General features: G+C 46.4%; 1 long non-coding RNA gene across 4 annotated transcripts in view; it reads left to right on the top strand.

Moving 5' to 3' along the window:
• Positions 1 to 16,088, top strand: part of LOC144176070 (uncharacterized) — a 90,184-nt gene that overhangs the window by 14,880 nt on the left and 59,216 nt on the right. For 2 of the 4 annotated variants that reach the window (XR_013323770.1, XR_013323769.1), the window contains one exon: positions 6,218 to 6,368. The exons of 1 other annotated variant lie outside the window; for it this stretch is intronic. This is a non-coding gene — a long non-coding RNA (uncharacterized LOC144176070). Of the gene's footprint in view, positions 1 to 6,217; positions 6,369 to 12,430; positions 15,878 to 16,088 lie in introns of those variants that run through there. One more of the 4 variants, XR_013323771.1, reaches the window with a different exon arrangement.

Raw genomic sequence — 16,088 nt, 5'->3', positions numbered from 1 at the left:
TTGGAAAAGGCCTTGCGCATGCGGTCAACCTTGTGAAGACGCATGATAAGCTGAGCAAATAAAGCAAGAATATAACTAGGTGCAGTTACTAACCAGCAATAAAACATCAGTCGTGGCCATCAGAATTAGCTAGGCTTTTTTAAATCTCTTCACGACGAGGCAGGTTTTCCCGAAACCGTTCGTCAAACACATCGGATTGCTGCCTGACGTTCCCCCAAGGCAGCTTCCACATGTTTAACGATTTTAGTCTGGTCATTGAAACAGCTGTTATGAAATAATCTGATGCTGGACAGCTGTGAAATCGAAGGTTAGACCAGTTGGACTGCGCCCGGTTACCGGCAGATTGCACACAATGGATGGGAACCAACCTTCCTACTTGAGGCATTTCTTACTTTTTTCACCGAACGGAACGGTAACGATGCATGCAGGGGAATAATAAAGACCCAACTTCACTGAACCCGAGTTCTTTATTACAAAAAAAAAAACGACGAGGGCAGACTCGCCTCCGGGTGCACGACTTCAGAGATAGCCCTGTTTTCAATCTCATCGGAGTTGCGTTTATCAACAGTGGCCTTGTTCTTGACGGTAGAGCGGACCGTCTGCTTAGACAGGCCTGTACTTCTGGCGATGTCAGCTTGTTTTTCCCCATGTTCGACAGCGTTAATTGCGCGTAATTTATCCTAGAGTGAAATCAGTTACCCTGCCGCTCATGCCGCTGGTCGAACAAAAAAAAAAAAAAAGTCACTGGAACTGGCTTGGCTTGGCTGTGCCGACGACCCGGCTGCCATCAATGTTGCCAGACATAACAGTTTTCTTGGCAAAATAAACAAAGAAAGAGGATATCGGGTGCCGGCCCCGCGGAAGTCCGCTATAAACATTCATCGAAACAATTTTCGCCTAAAATTTAGTCTGTTGTAGCCGATAGTCTGCTCTAGCCAGGTCCGTTATGAGCGGAGTGGACTCCATTTAAAATGCATGGGGACGAGACAAACCTACAGAAATGGTCTGTTGTAACCGAAAGTCCGTTGTTGCCGGATCCGCTGTAACGAGCGTAGACTGTACATGGTATTCAGAAAGGACAGGGTTGGCTGCACACATTCTTCAGGAGGTGTGGCAATTCTCACCCAGAAATACTTAGCCTGCCACCCTGTCACTCTGAACACTGTCCTTGAGGCTGTAGCAATCCGTACGATAATATTTAACAGGTTGATAACGGTATGCTCCATTTAAATCTCTCCTGATCATGCACTTTCGAGCTCTGACTTCGAGGCACTGGTCGACCAGCTGCCCGAACCATACATACTAACAGGCGACCTTAATGCGCACAACTCTCTTTGGGGCTCCTCTAGAATGGATGCCCGAGGTCGCCTTATAGAGAAATTTCTTACATCTTCAGGAGCATGCCTTTTCAACAAAAAACAGCCGACATACCATAACTTAGGACATAATACGTACTCACATCTCGACTTGGCTATTGGTTCTGCAATTCTCTTTCCATGTCTTGAGTGGGGCGTGGGCACTGACCCATATGGTAGTGACCATTTCCCCACTTCATTAACGTATATAGGTACAGGCCCGAGCAGTCCATCTTCCCATAACAGGTTTAATGAATCAAAAGCAAACTGGAGTACATTCACAGAAACATGTAAGCTACACCACACAACCATAAAACACCTACATGTGGAGGAAGCAGCCCAACTCGTCACGGCACACATACTCGACGCCGCCGAAAAGTCCATGCCCCAGGCCTCCAGTGCGTCCCGCAACCCAAGGAGGCCCTGGTGGAACGAGGACTGTAGGCGGGCGCGAGAGGCCCAGAACAAGGCGTGGGGTGTCCTTCGCCGCTACCCCACGCCAGATAATCTCATTTCCTTTAAACGGGCAAAGGCTCTTGGGAAGCGTGTGCGTCGTGAGGCGAAACAAGAGAGTTGGCGCACCTTCCTCACTTCCATCAACTCGTACACCGACACTCACAAAGTCTGGACACGGATACACAAGCTAAAAGGACAACAGACACAGCCTGCCTCTGGTCAGCACAACAGGGGACACACTTGAAGACCAGGCTGACACCCTCGCACAACACTTCCAACACGTGTCCAGTTCAGCACACTACACAAACACTTTCGTGAAACACAAACAAACGGCCGAAAAGAAGCCTATACTAGATAACAATAGGTCAACATCTTGTTATAACTTGGAGTTTTCACTGCATGAGCTGAGGGCTGCTTTGAGCACGTGTAAACCCTCAGCTCCAGGCCCAGACAACATCACATACACAATGATACAACACCTGCACGCAGATACTCTTCTAACACTCTTACACCTATATAACACGATATGGCTTTCGGGGCACATTCCAAACTCTTGGAAGGAGGCTATAGTTGTAGCTTTCCTCAAAGAGGGAAAGGACCCGTCGTCCCCCTCAAGCTACCGTCCTATAGCCCTGACGAGCTGCCTGTGCAAGCTCTTCGAGAAGATGGTAAATCGCAGGCTCGTGTACTTCCTCGAGTACAACGGTCTTCTCGAGAGCAGCCAGGCAGGCTTCAGGGTGGGGCGATCGATGAACGATCAACTGGTAGCTCTTGAATCGTATATAAAGGATGCCTTCGTTCATAAACAGTATTGTGTAACTGTGTTTTTCGACCTCGAGAAGGCCTACGACTCCGCTTGGCGGTACGGGATCCTCAGTGACCTGAAGTCATTCGGTGTCTCGGGTAACATGTTAAACACTCTTGCAAGTTACCTGTCAGAAAGAACGTTTCGAGTGAGAGTCGGTGGTGCACTCTCAAGGGTTCACGTGCAAGAAAATGGCGTGCCACAAGGTGGTGTGTTAAGCTGCACTAACTTCATAGTAAAAATGAACTCTCTCGGTAAGGCACTGCCACCCACAATCTCTTATTCCATGTATGTAGATGACGTCCAGATATCCTATAAATCATGTAATATGTCAATCTGCGAACGTCAAGTCCAGCTTGGTGTCAAGAAACTTGCCGGCTGGGCAGACAAGAATGGTTTTAAATTGAATCCTGCAAAAAGTTCCTGCATTGTGTTCTCCAGGAAGCGTGGGGTCCATCCGGACCCAGACATTCATCTTAATGGCGTGTCGCTTCCTGTGAACAAGGAGCACAAGTTCTTAGGTGTGGTGTTTGATCACAAACTCACATTCATTCCCCACATCAAGGAACTTAAAAATAAATGTCTCAAAACAATGAACATACTTAAGGTTCTCTCCCACCAATCCTACGGTTCCGACAAAGAACTCTTGCTTCGCTTGTATTCTGCTTTGGTTGGGTCTCGTTTGGACTATGGCAGTTTGGTGTATGGGTCGGCGACTAAGACAGCCTTGCGAATTCTTGACCCAGTGCTACACTTGGGCCTTCGTCTTTCGTCGGGGGCTTTTCGCACTAGCCCTGCTGAGAGTCTTTATGTCGAGTGTAACAAGTGGAGCCTTGAGAACCAACGAACATACATGGACTTGCTTTATGCTTTTAAAATTTCATCGCTGAATAATCATCCTTTTTATCCTGTCTTTAACGATACATCAACATCTCTGCTCTTTGTAAATCGCCCATTTGTTCCTCTGCCCTTTTCACTTAGAGTGAGAGAGCGAGCCTCCGATCTGAGCGCTTCGTTTTTAGATGTGTACAGATCATCCTTTTCAGACATTTTACCGCCTTGGAAAGTTCGGCCTGTGTCCTCCGACCTTTCTGTTATGAAACTTGACAAAAATCGGGTACCGCGAGCTGCAATACTGCAGCACTTTCTGTCTCTGCAGTTTAAATACCCACTTGCAGAATTTTACAGTGACGCGTCCAAAACCTCCACTATGGTCTCCTGCGCTACTCATGGTCCGGATTTCACTGCAGCCAGAACCATGAGCGTCCACACAACAATTTTTTCAGCAGAAGCATATGGAATTTTACTCATTGTACGACACATACTTGAAAATCAAATTCCGAAGTCTATCATCTACACAGATTCTCTGAGTGTTGTTCGTGCACTGTCATCGCACAAGCCCCCCAAAAACCACATAGTTAATCTTGTATTTACCACTATCATGTCTGTATATGCGCATAAGCATCAGCTGGTCCTCTGCTGGGTCCCAGGACACGCTGGGATCGCAGGGAACGAGTTGGCAGATGAGAGGGCTGCTGCTGCTGCACTCAGGAGCACTGTAGACATTACAACGATACCCTACACAGACCTCAAGCCACACATAAGACAACACCTGCGCAGAACATGGCAAACACTCTGGGATGAACAGACAGACAACAAACTACATGTCCCCGCACGGGGCACCTTGAGTAATCTTGGTGACGGTACTGGTGATACCACGGACCCCGAGCCCCCCAACATAAGCTGTGACCTACCGTGGTGACGTGTTTTTGAGGTGAAGGGTAGAAACCTCTAACGGTGGCCGTCGGAGCCTTGGTCAAGCTCCGGCCGATGGGCTCCCTGCCTGTCTACCAGGCAGGGAGCTCCGGGACCTCTTTTACTACCAGGGTAAGGTCAAAGGAGAAAGTACCCCCGTCTCCCTGCTTTTATAGTATGCCCTATGGTACTTACAAAACCCCCCCTCTAACGTGATCGGTCCCTGAAAAGGGGCCGCACCGAAGTATCTTTTCCTTCATTGCCTTCGTTAACATTTCCTGAACCGGATAATTTTTCTCGATTTCTTGTGATGGAATCCCTCAATCCAACCCAACCTCTTGTATCGCAGTCAGTCTTCTTGATCGCAAAATCCCTTGAAGCCATGATAGGAAAATCATATAAGTGCAAAAAACAAAGGTCTGGTGAACTACTAATCGAGGTAAATGACAAACAGCAGTCCACGAAGCTTCTAGCTCAGACTAGACTGGCTGATCTAGACATCAGGGTCACACCCAATCGGAGCCTCAACATCTCGCAAGGTGTGATATCCGAGATGGATCTCTTGAACGAAAGAGATGCGGATCTCCTTTCTTTTATGAAACTTGACAAAACTTGGGTACCGCGAGCTGCAATACTGCAGCACTTTCTGTCTCTGCAGTTTAAATACCCACTTGCAGAATTTTACAGTGACGCGTCCAAAACCTCCACTATGGTCTCCTGCGCTACTCATGGTCCGGATTTCACTGCAGCCAGAACCATGAGCGTCCACACAACAATTTTTTCAGCAGAAGCATATGGAATTTTACTCATTGTACGACACACACTTGAAAATCAAATTCCGAAGTCTATCATCTACACAGATTCTCTGAGTGTTGTTCGTGCACTGCCATCGCACAAGCCCCCCAAAAACCACATAGTTAATCTTGTATTTACCACTATCATGTCTGTATATGCGCATAAGCATCAGCTGGTCCTCTGCTGGGTCCCAGGACACGCAGGGATTGCTGGGAATGAGTTGGCAGACGAGAGGGCTGCTGCAGCTGCACTCAGGAGCACTGTAGACATTACAACGATACCCTACACAGACCTCAAGCCTCACATAAGACAACACCTGCGCAGAACATGGCAAACACACTGGGACGAACAGACAGACAACAAACTACATGTAATAAAGCCACACTTGGGACGGTACACATCTGACTCACACAACAGACACACGGAAGTCGCCTTGGGTAGGCTACGGATGGGGCACACGCATGCAATTCACTCGTGTCTGCTGACGGGATCTTCTAGACCCCAGTGCGGCAGGTGCGGAGAGGCCCTATCCATAGTGGACATACTAATCACATGCAAGGCACTTCACACAACACGTCACAAACACTTCAGAGAACTCTACAGACAACATATTCCCCTACATCCATCGTTTTTTCTAGGTGACGATGCCGTTGTTTCCGTGAAACATGTGTTTGAGTATTTGTCAGAAGTCAAGTTTTTAAACCTCATTTCCTATCACGCATCATGAAATCTGGCCCTATACACCAGCCATCACCATTATCTTTAATTGATTTTACCATGTTCGGTTGACACGCTTTTTTTTTTTTTTGACCTACCTTTTTGTGCTAACCACTTCACTGCATTAAATAAACTTTCCTCTGGCGCTCTTTGCCCTTAGTCGGCCTTGCGCCATCAAAAACCCAACCATGATCATCATTAGAGATGAATGAACTCATGTTGCTCATGGCAGTTTGCTGAAGCACTGATTGAAATTTTGAAAAACTAGGGAAATTTTGACGCATCAGTTTGGTAGGCGCCCTGACTATAGACCACAATTTTCCAACCCTCTCAGGGTGGCGCCATTTTCCCGGGATTGGTGTGGAGCTGGTGCAGGCATTGCCCGGGGTACAGCGGGAGCAGCCACAGCCCCAGCCACATGCCACGAGCCGCATTGGACTGCGTATCGTGTGGCTGATTCGGACACCTAATCTGATTTGAAATTGGTAAGTTCATATTCAACAGTTTGCAACCCACAGTTGAACAGTGCAGTAGAAAGTGGGTTAAAGGAGCCATGAAGAGAAAATGCAAGTTGGTTTTATTCGAAAGATTTCGTGTTTTATAGTGCCCCCAGCGCTTGTCCGGATACAAACGGTGCTTTATTCACTGAGAAATTAAACAATTTAGGTTAAAATTTTGATTTTCCCGCTCAATCGTGCGTTTTCGTGGTCCCAAGTGACATCACCGGAACCGACCGCTCTGCAGCCTAGAATACCTTCATTCACGCATCCGCCGTACAGGGTAGAGACACGTAACGCTGGCGCCGCCATGTTCGGTTGCTCGCTCGCCGCCGAAGCAAGTGTCAAAACCGTGCTAAAATTATCGCCGCAACGCGGTTTACTGAAGAAGTTTGAATCATATTGTCTGTTTCGCGTTGCTAGGTCTCGTGGAAAACGAAAAGAATAACGCGTTGAGCCCGTTGGCCCAATTGCGGCGGCACGGGACCGTTCAAAAATTGTCTTCACCCTGTACAGCGGTGTTGGTTTGTTCCCGCGTTTCTTTACGTTCCGTAACCTAGATGGCGCCACCATACCGTGGCAAGCGTTTGGTTTGTTTTTGCCCGCATTTAAACCTGGCTTGTTTTTGTTCTGGGAGAAAATATTCGTTCCCTGAAACAGTGCTCGCTCGACAAATGGGGTCACGTAAGACACCGTTGCTTGCGTCAATCGGCCAGTGTCGTCTGCGACAACCCCAAGCCCCGTAGTGCTGTGCAGCTAAACCAAAGCATGCTGTGCGCAGTACGAACAGCAGAACGCATCAGTACTTCTATGTTTACATGTGCTTTCGTAACTTCCACTGTTTGTCCCATCATTCTTATTGCTTTGTAAAGAATGTGCCCTAAATTTAAGCGCAAATCGCTCGTTCGTCTAGTTTGTAAGCTCTACCTAATTTGCGTCTGCTTCTGCCAGCCTCCGCCAATCGCAGAGCTTAGCCCATGTGACATCACAGGTTCTGTTGCGGGAAATGAGCTGGTGGGTCGCATGACCATTCCCGTTTTTCCTAATTATGTAGCTTATTTGAGCGAAGTTTACGTTAAAAGTGGTGTCAGTATGATTCTAACGAGACAATCTTTTGAATGAACCAAACTTGTGTTTTCTCTTCATGGCCCCTTTAAAGGCGAGCGAAAGCTAGTTGCATGCGAGGATTGCGTATGCTGTACACAGGCCGCAAATGGACCATGCTGTGCGTGGTTCTCACCGAAATCGCGGTTTGTGGAGCTATAATTCGCTGTGCCAGGCTTTTTCCAGTCAATTGCTGCACCCGACTTCTATACCCTACGAATTAGCTGTGCGCTCACCTTCCCCGCAGAGCTGAGCTGTAGCACTAGAAAAGGGTTGATTTTTGTTTGTTTGTTTGTCTTTATTCGCATCTTGCACAACGTACATGACGCTGGGAGCGAGCAGTAAAAGCTGTGAAAAATCGACAGCTTGACAGAGCTGCAAGGCCCCAAACACTGGGCAGCGTAACGGCAACATCAAATACAACTTGTATATTGAAAAGAAAAGAGAGCAAAAGAGAGAGAGAAAAAAAAATGAAGTTAAATGGACCAAAAATTAACTGCCAACACAGTAAATACGCAGAAGCTGTACTGTGGTACTACACGTACTTCGGCATTACACAAACTGCACATGCTATCATGTATTATACAAATATATCAATATTTCTCAGCACCAAGGTTTTGGCAAGTACAATTTTATTCAACGAGTCAGCACCCTACAGCTTAACAGCGCACTCATGGTGAGCGAGAACTAATTGCACGTTGGGTTTGCTCATGCTGTGCACAGGCTGCAAATGCACCGTGTCGCATGTTGTCTTGGCCTCTGGGTGGTATATTTTGTCTCTTGAATATAACAGCTGTGCCCACATTTTTCACTTTTTTTTCTCCAGCATGCAGCTCGGCATACGTTGGGTGAAATTAACAATGTGCAAAGGCTACTTGTTTGAGTGTCACTTCAGTGTTTTGTTTTTAGAAAGTTTATTGCATTGTTGAAAGCCATGAAAGATGCAGCTTCTCGCACAAGTTCACGATGGGTGCTCTGAAATCGAGTCTGCGCTTGACAACTTCCTCACTGTGGACGGCTGGATAAAACATAAATTATAATCGTACAAAGAACTAAATATTGCCATATTATACAAAGAATATCATTTATTATACAAAGAATAACACAGTCAAAGACAGGGCTATACGCTGGAGAAAAAGAAAGAAAAAATGAAAATAAAAACAATACAATTTTTGTAGGGACATCAATACGAGGCACTCGATAGAGGAAAGAGTAGTCTTTTTGAAATCGTGTGTACCGATGCGCAACAAACAATCAGCACATTCAACATTTTTTAAAATAAACAAATAATAATGTTTGTTTCTCTTCTATAAAATGAACACAGCTAACCTGTAGGGTACAAAAATTAGCGATAGATAATGGGATGGGAATCAATAACTGGGCTCTGAAAATAGCGTGCGACAGCGCGTATTGTTGCAAAGGTGCTACGTTCAAATATGTTCAGTTGGGCGTGATAATCTATTGGCGGAAGCACTCAGGGGCCCCCAAAATCTTAGTTATGGTTTTTAATGCGTAACGATTTTGTGTTTGTTATTTTTTTGTGTACTCAGCAACTGTGCAGTGACGCTCAAACAAGTAGCCTTTGCGCATTGTTAATTTCACCCAACGTATGCCGAGCTGCATGCTGGAGAAAAAAAAGTGAAAAATGTGGGCTCAGCTGTTATATTCAAGAGACAAAATATACCACCCAGAGGCCAAGACAACATGCGACACGGTGCATTTGCAGCCTGTGCACAGCATGAGCAAACCCAACGTGCAATTAGTTCTCGCCCACCATGAGTGCGCTGTTAAGCTGTAGGGTGCTGACTCGTTGAATAAAATTGTACTTGCCAAAACCTTGGTGCTGAGACAAATCGTCCGGAATGCAATTGAGTAAGCACTGTTTGATGGTAATGGCACTATCCAACCTCATCAGTGCTTTGTTTTTAGAAAGTTCATTGCATTGTTGAAAGGCATGAAAGATGCAGCTTCTCGCACAAGTTCACGATGGGTGCTCTGAAATCGAGTCTGCGCTTGAAAACTTCCTTACTGTGGGCGGCTGGATAAAACATAAATTATAATCGTACAAAGAACTAAATATTGCCAATGTAAATTCAACAGCAATTCATCTTTATTGTCTTTCCAACAGCATTTATTTATGCTTCCTCAGAAACTCAGCACAAGTTCAGAAGTTCTTGTACTGTGTAGACAAAGTTTGCTCAGTTTTTTTAGTATCCTTTCCTGTGCAAGTTTCTAGCCTCTGTTGTTCGCTAGTAGCTTACTGTGTTAGTAACCGTGTGATAGAACAAGCTGACAATGTTCCTGTCAGTGCTGCGGCACTAGCTCGAAAGGCAGCGGCTTTTTTGCCATTCGCTATGCCAGTGTGGAAAAAGCCATGTGTGCATTTCTCCTGGCAGGTCCCTGGAGTCAGTGGGGTGCCTGAAGTAATGAATCAGGGCTGAGGTAGATAACGTTAAGCAATTATCACAATACAGACCTCGATCAAGAGCTTCTAAGAAGTTCCAGTAAAGGTTTGTAAAGGTCCAGTTAAGATACAGTTGAACCTCGTTATAAGAGACATGGATGTAAGAGACAAATGGGTATAAGAGACACTATTCACCCACATGGTTGGCTGCCCTATCTTTCCCATTAAATTGACCTCTTTTATAAATCGGATGTAGAAGACAGTTGGTTATAAGGGACAAGTCATTCCTGAACTTTAATCGATAATCTCGCTTGTAACAGTCATTTTAACTTCAGATGCAGTGCCACCAGTCACTAATTACAGTTGCTTCCATTCTGGAAACACAGGTGGACGACAGACGCCTGCAGTCGCTATTTATTATAACTTCAGCAAGCACAAAGTGGTTCAGTCAGCTATGAAATGACGATGAGAAGCCCTGCCAATGGAAATGCAACTTACGGAAGTGATTGAAGCCCACTGCCATCCATTGGATGGAGCGCGATCGCACATGCGGGCTCTCCCACTCGCGTAGCTCCCAATCAAGAAGCATCGCACATGTTGGGTCCTGCAAGCGTAATGAATAGCCTGAGCACACAGCGGAAGAAGCTGTGCTCTCTGATTATTCATCAGGCTTGTGAACTCAATATCTACGATTCATCTTCCACAAACAAGGAAAGGAAAAAAAGCTTGTAGAATCGGTCGTAAAAAACAGTGTAAATACAGTCATGAAGCAAACAAAGATTCAGAAAACTTTCATAAATTTTCAGGGCCAAACGTAAATTATAATGAATCTTTTGCAACATGCTGTAGCGTTCTTTTGAGCGTATTTTAGTCATACGATGCCAACATTGAACTAGGATCTGATTAGTAAGTGAAAACATGGTTCCCTGCTTATAAGAGACATGTCATATAAGAGCCAGAAACTGCTCCCCGGTACGTGTCTCTTATAAAGGGGTTCAACTGTAGTAGGAAATTGTAGCGCATTTTCTTGCACGAAATGAAAAAAGTGTATTTTTCGATGTGATGACATTTCTCGGAAGATCTTGCTCTAGGAGGTTGTAGGCATTTTGCTTGCGAATGGTGGTGCGTGCATGCTTCCCAGCTTTGGGGTAGGGCATGGGCCGCTGCTATCCTGTGAGCACCGCAGCAGAGACGTGAATATTGCCGGCTGGTTGGTTTTTCTTTCTTTTTTTTTTTCCATTGCGAACATGGTACACTGCTAGCCTTCAAAATGGAGGTTGAAAACCTTACTTAAAAAGCTAATATAAAAAAAGAAACATATTTGCAAGCCATGTTTCTGCTGTACAGATGAACTGCTGTTTTGAAGGCAGTAAAGATTATGCTCAGTGAAACACTGCGGCGAATAGTTTGTTCTTCGCAAAACAGTATTTCTGGTAGAGAAGTTCAGATTGCAGCCTGGCTGTAATTTTAGAGCAGTCGTAGTTATTAAGAAAGAAGCCGTGTCTTTCTACAGTGCTGTGAACCTCTTAAAAATAAGTCGTCAGTGAGCTTGGAAAGTGCTGTACTGCTAAACAATGAGTAGTCAAATGCATTCATGCATTTTTTTGGCAGAAAATAGTTTTTCTACCTTTAGTTGTAACACAACCGCTAATGGCTTTAGTGAGCAACTACTGATGGCCCATCTCCCCCCCTACATACACATGCACACCTTTTTTGGCATCTTTATTTGTCAACTACAACTGCACGCTGCAATTTCTGTGGCTGCAAAGCTTGTGCAAGTGTACTGAGTTTGTTCCCTGCCATGTCCGTGGCCTCAACAATATTGGGGCAGCAGAGTTTTACAATCTAGGCAACTGACCATTCATAGCTGTAGTGCAAAAAACTTGGGCCTGTTTGTTTCTTATTGCGTGTGCTTTTTTTTTTTTTTTGAGGCTCAACATTGCGAGGGCACGTATGCGCAGAATTTTGCGGCGTGTGCTTCTTGCAATACCCTTACTTTATTACACAACACTAAAGAGGAAATGCGGTACTATGCCGTAATTGAAACAACTGAAATAAAGCCAACGGTATGCAGGCCGTAAAAAGTGCAATAATATAAGTACGAGGACCAGGTTTTGTATTTTCATGATAGAAGCATTCCTTTCCCGTCATTCGCACAAACCTTTTTACTCGTGGCTGCTATGGGGAAATGTAGTATGATGCCTAATGACAGAACTGTATCAATAAGTGTTCTCAAAATACACATTTCATAGGCTTTGTTTTTCCAACTGAGATTGAAATGACCTATTTTAACACACACTTCAGTTGGTTATGTAATGAGTAAAACTCGCCTGCTAGTTTCCCACGGTGGACTGGGAGACTTATGCCCTAGTTACACGGGCACAGTTACCCCGCTAACTATGGTTAACGCAAGCTGAGCTTGGTCACCTCAGTTTGGTTACGCTAACTGCAGTTGCCGCTGCCGCAGTGTTCAAAAATGGCACAAGTCAGTTTGGACGCAAGTGAAAAAACGGAGGCGAAAAAAATCACCTGGCGTTCGCAGGAGACGAAGGCCTCAGATAGCGGAAACCCCAAAGCTGCCCCCAAGAGGAGCTTGTGCTGTTCGCGTCGCCCTCGCAGTTGGCACGACCGCCCGTGAGCAGCAGCTCGTTTCCCGGTCCACCCGGTCAACTGTGAGAAAAGCCTAAATTTGTAAATTCCGCTCATTGTTTGCCAAAAAAAAATAGACAAAGCAGGCAATCATGAGGCGTTTTCAGCACTCGGAAACGATCCGCGTGCACGTCGGCCGTGCCTGGAAACACGCCGACGCGTCTGCCCACATGGCACTGAAAGCGGCTCGAACCGGCCCAGACCACGGCAGCAACAGCTTGTCACCGCTCTTCGAAATCAATCTGATCGTGGGAAAGAACTTCCACCTGCAAGAAAGTGGATGTTAGTGTGGTTAAAAATTCTGCTATGGATTGTAATTCGCAGTTGTAGAGATAGCGCCGGTCAAATATCCCAACACCAGTTCCCAACACCGAACCGACTTGAGAACAAGACGGTCTCGAGCTGCTGGGGAGCCCCTTTTTCGCCGTGTGCGAGTGCGTCGCGTTTGCGTTTGAACCAAGTGTTCAACGATATTTTCTTTTGTCTACACTGCTTCGCCTTTGGTTTTTATCGGGAGGTTGAAAGTTTGTTACTTTATTTTTGTTACGCTCACAACCAAGTGACCGCTGTCGACACACTTGGAATTTCGCATGTAACAGCCAAAACCGCAGTGTGCGATACCTGCAGTTAAAATTTATAAACCACCGTTAAACGCAACTGCGGTTACTTCTGCCGTGTAACTAGGGTATTAATCTCAATTAAGGGATGGTGAGGCGACAACCAAAATATTTCCATATTAAAACCGTTGTGTTGACTTCTTGCCAGAACTTCTAGGGCTCCATGTCAAAATTAACAATATTTTCTAATGATAACATGAAGGGCAAACAGCTACAATGCAGTTGCATGAGGAGAGCAGCATAAAATGAAGGAAAGCTGTTTTGCAAATGGTGAGATGTTACACCATTCTTTGGATGGCTCTTCAACAGCATGGCAGCTTTTAAAGTTGAAAGAATCATCGGCAAATCATGTAAATCATGCCTGGCATTTCCTCGGAACTCCCTGAGGGTTCAGGTGAGCTTCAGTTGCCTGCTTCTACTCAGAGTCAGCACCTAAAGCAAGAACGAGCACCATGGCTATATCATTTAGCACATAAAACACTGATAAGGTCCGCAAGGTTTGATCAGCGATTCCAAAGATTTGGTTTCATCACAATGGTGTGGAATCTAGTTTGCTGACTGCCCATTTGTTTGCTGCTGCCTTCCAGGCTGTCACAGAGCCCTTGCCACATTATAGTGTGGGGAATAGTGAAAACTTCAATCTGCCCCTTAAAGGAGTGCTGGCACAAAATTTCAAAGCACAGATGACTACATAAAAAGCTTTCTTTGTAAATGGAGATACTCCTCAGAAAGGTTAACCTGTAACTGTTGGGTAGAACATATTTTGAGTCAGTTTTAATATGTGCATGCTCGAAAAAGTTAAGGACGGATTCCCTTTCGACATCGACATCAGTGTGATGCCATGTGTGCCTCTCTCCAAACTGCCTAATTCAGGGCTCCCATGACGTATCCAAGGCGGCCTGCTCTGTCTGATCCTTCTGAGAAAACGCAGATCCTTCAGTGATGGCGCCAGTGTTTTCCATTGAACACAATTAGTCAGTCTTAAAAAAATGTCTGCTGTCGTCTTGGGCGAAAAGGAAGGAAACGCCTAAAACAGGCAACACAAAAGACAAAGAAATAAGTACAAACAACAGCACTTGTGTTTTTCCTCATTTCTTTGTCTTACGTATCTTGCCCATTTTGCAGTCTCGTCTTTTTCAACTTAGAATCAACTTAGAATCAACTTGGCCTAGCCTCAACCCTAGCAAGTCTTCATGGGCCCTTTATTGAAATTACGAAGGGTTTAATGGGTTTGTATGCTTGCGTGATGCATGCAGTGATGCTACCGCTGCGCCAATTGCGCCAAACTGCGCCCAAGTGCTCTGGCTGCTACATCCTGCTACATTTCCTCTAAATTTGGCGATTCTGCGCCCAACCTGCGCCCAAGGCTGTACGCCGACTTTCAGAAACAAAACTACTTGAGGTTCCCCATTGAAAGCGGCATCGCGATGCACCTGTTTTCAGGACGCAATCCGAGCCAAGCCAAGGCAAACAGGCCCTTGTTGCGATAACGGCGATGATACGTTTTGCGGCAGGCGCCTCGTAGGCGTTGTGAAATCCCCCCCCCCCCTCTCCCCCTACCCGAGACTTAATTCCGTGCAGTGCGCTTCGCACTTATTGGGCTCGCGAGACCGGCTGCCGCCGTCGCGACCGTCCGCGATATGCGTGCCGTACACGTGAAGCTCGACCACAACGTCAGGCGACATGATATTGCCGTACTCGCTCACCAACGCGCCCCGACAGCGAACGCGTCGACCGGGTGCCTGCGGAGTTGTGCCGGAAGAAAAGTAGGCAAGAGATGAGGATGCAGGAGTTGTAGGTAGAGGGGAATCTGGATGATACGAATTTCTGATAAATCCCAGCGAAATTGCACTGTTTGAAATGGGAAAAATTTCGGCTGTTACGAACGGACCTGCGGTGCCCGGCAGATGATAACGAGTTGGCGAGGCACCCGACTGCCGAGCGAGCAAGCTACGGCGACGTATGGGCTCTCTGCCCTCTGTCGCTCTTTCTCCAGGAACGGCCACGCTGTTTTCTGCTCGCGAAAATGCGCCGCGCACCCCGCAGGCACGCTGACGCTGCCGCGAATCCACCCGCAGGCTGTGCGGGGCGTGGCCGGCCGCGGCAACATGGCGGCAGTTTCGGTCGCGAAGGGATGTGGGACGCTCAAGCGACCGCTTCTAACCGCTCTTTAAAATGCCGCTGGAAGCACACACGAAGTTTCTTGTGCGGTAAATGAGCTAATAATGCGAGCGAAAACGTTGCTATAAAACATTATCCGCGCGGCTTGTGAAAGCGCCCATGAAATATCTCTCGGGGTGCTAAGCCTAAACATCTCCGGCAGAGCCAGCCGGCTGTCTTGAGCGCTTCGTAACTGCTGCCGCCATCACCCCCACGCCTTCCCATTGGCACCAGTTGTCAGGCTCCTCCCACTGCCACGCGCGTCGCGCGTTATTTTCTAACCGTGGGTGCCGAATCGCCGACGCGGGCGTGAAAATATCGCGCGCACAACGCCGACGCGCACGAATCGCGTGCAAAACAGCTTGGGCACCGCGAATGAGGAGATGAAAGTCAAGAAAGGACCGCTCGGTGACATGGAGGTTAAAAAAAAACAACAAAAAAACGTCACGGATCTTGTCACGCAAAAGTAAGATAAGAAACAATCGAAAACTTGTTTTAGTGCTTAATTTTTTGGTCTGTGTTGTTTACACCAATTTCGGATGATACGAATAGTTTTCGCCGTGCTGCAAGATTCGTATCAAGATTTTACGGTAAACAGATGAGAATTTACAAAGTGCAGGGGAGAGAAAATAGTATGCAAGGGCAGGAAACGGTGACATATAGTTCGGGCCGCGATCTGGCGAGCGAGTACGACAATTTCACGACAGCTGACGTTGTTTCCGAGCTTAACTAGTACGGTACGCATATGACGACGTCCGTCTTAGATTTCACGTA

Source organism: Haemaphysalis longicornis, unplaced genomic scaffold (genome assembly GCF_048455015.1).
Source record: "Haemaphysalis longicornis isolate Haplotype H1 unplaced genomic scaffold, Haemaphysalis longicornis Haplotype H1 scaffold_3, whole genome shotgun sequence".
In the NCBI taxonomy this organism is placed as follows: Eukaryota; Metazoa; Arthropoda; class Arachnida; order Ixodida; family Ixodidae; genus Haemaphysalis; species Haemaphysalis longicornis.
This window is presented reverse-complemented; position numbering and strand designations above follow the sequence as displayed.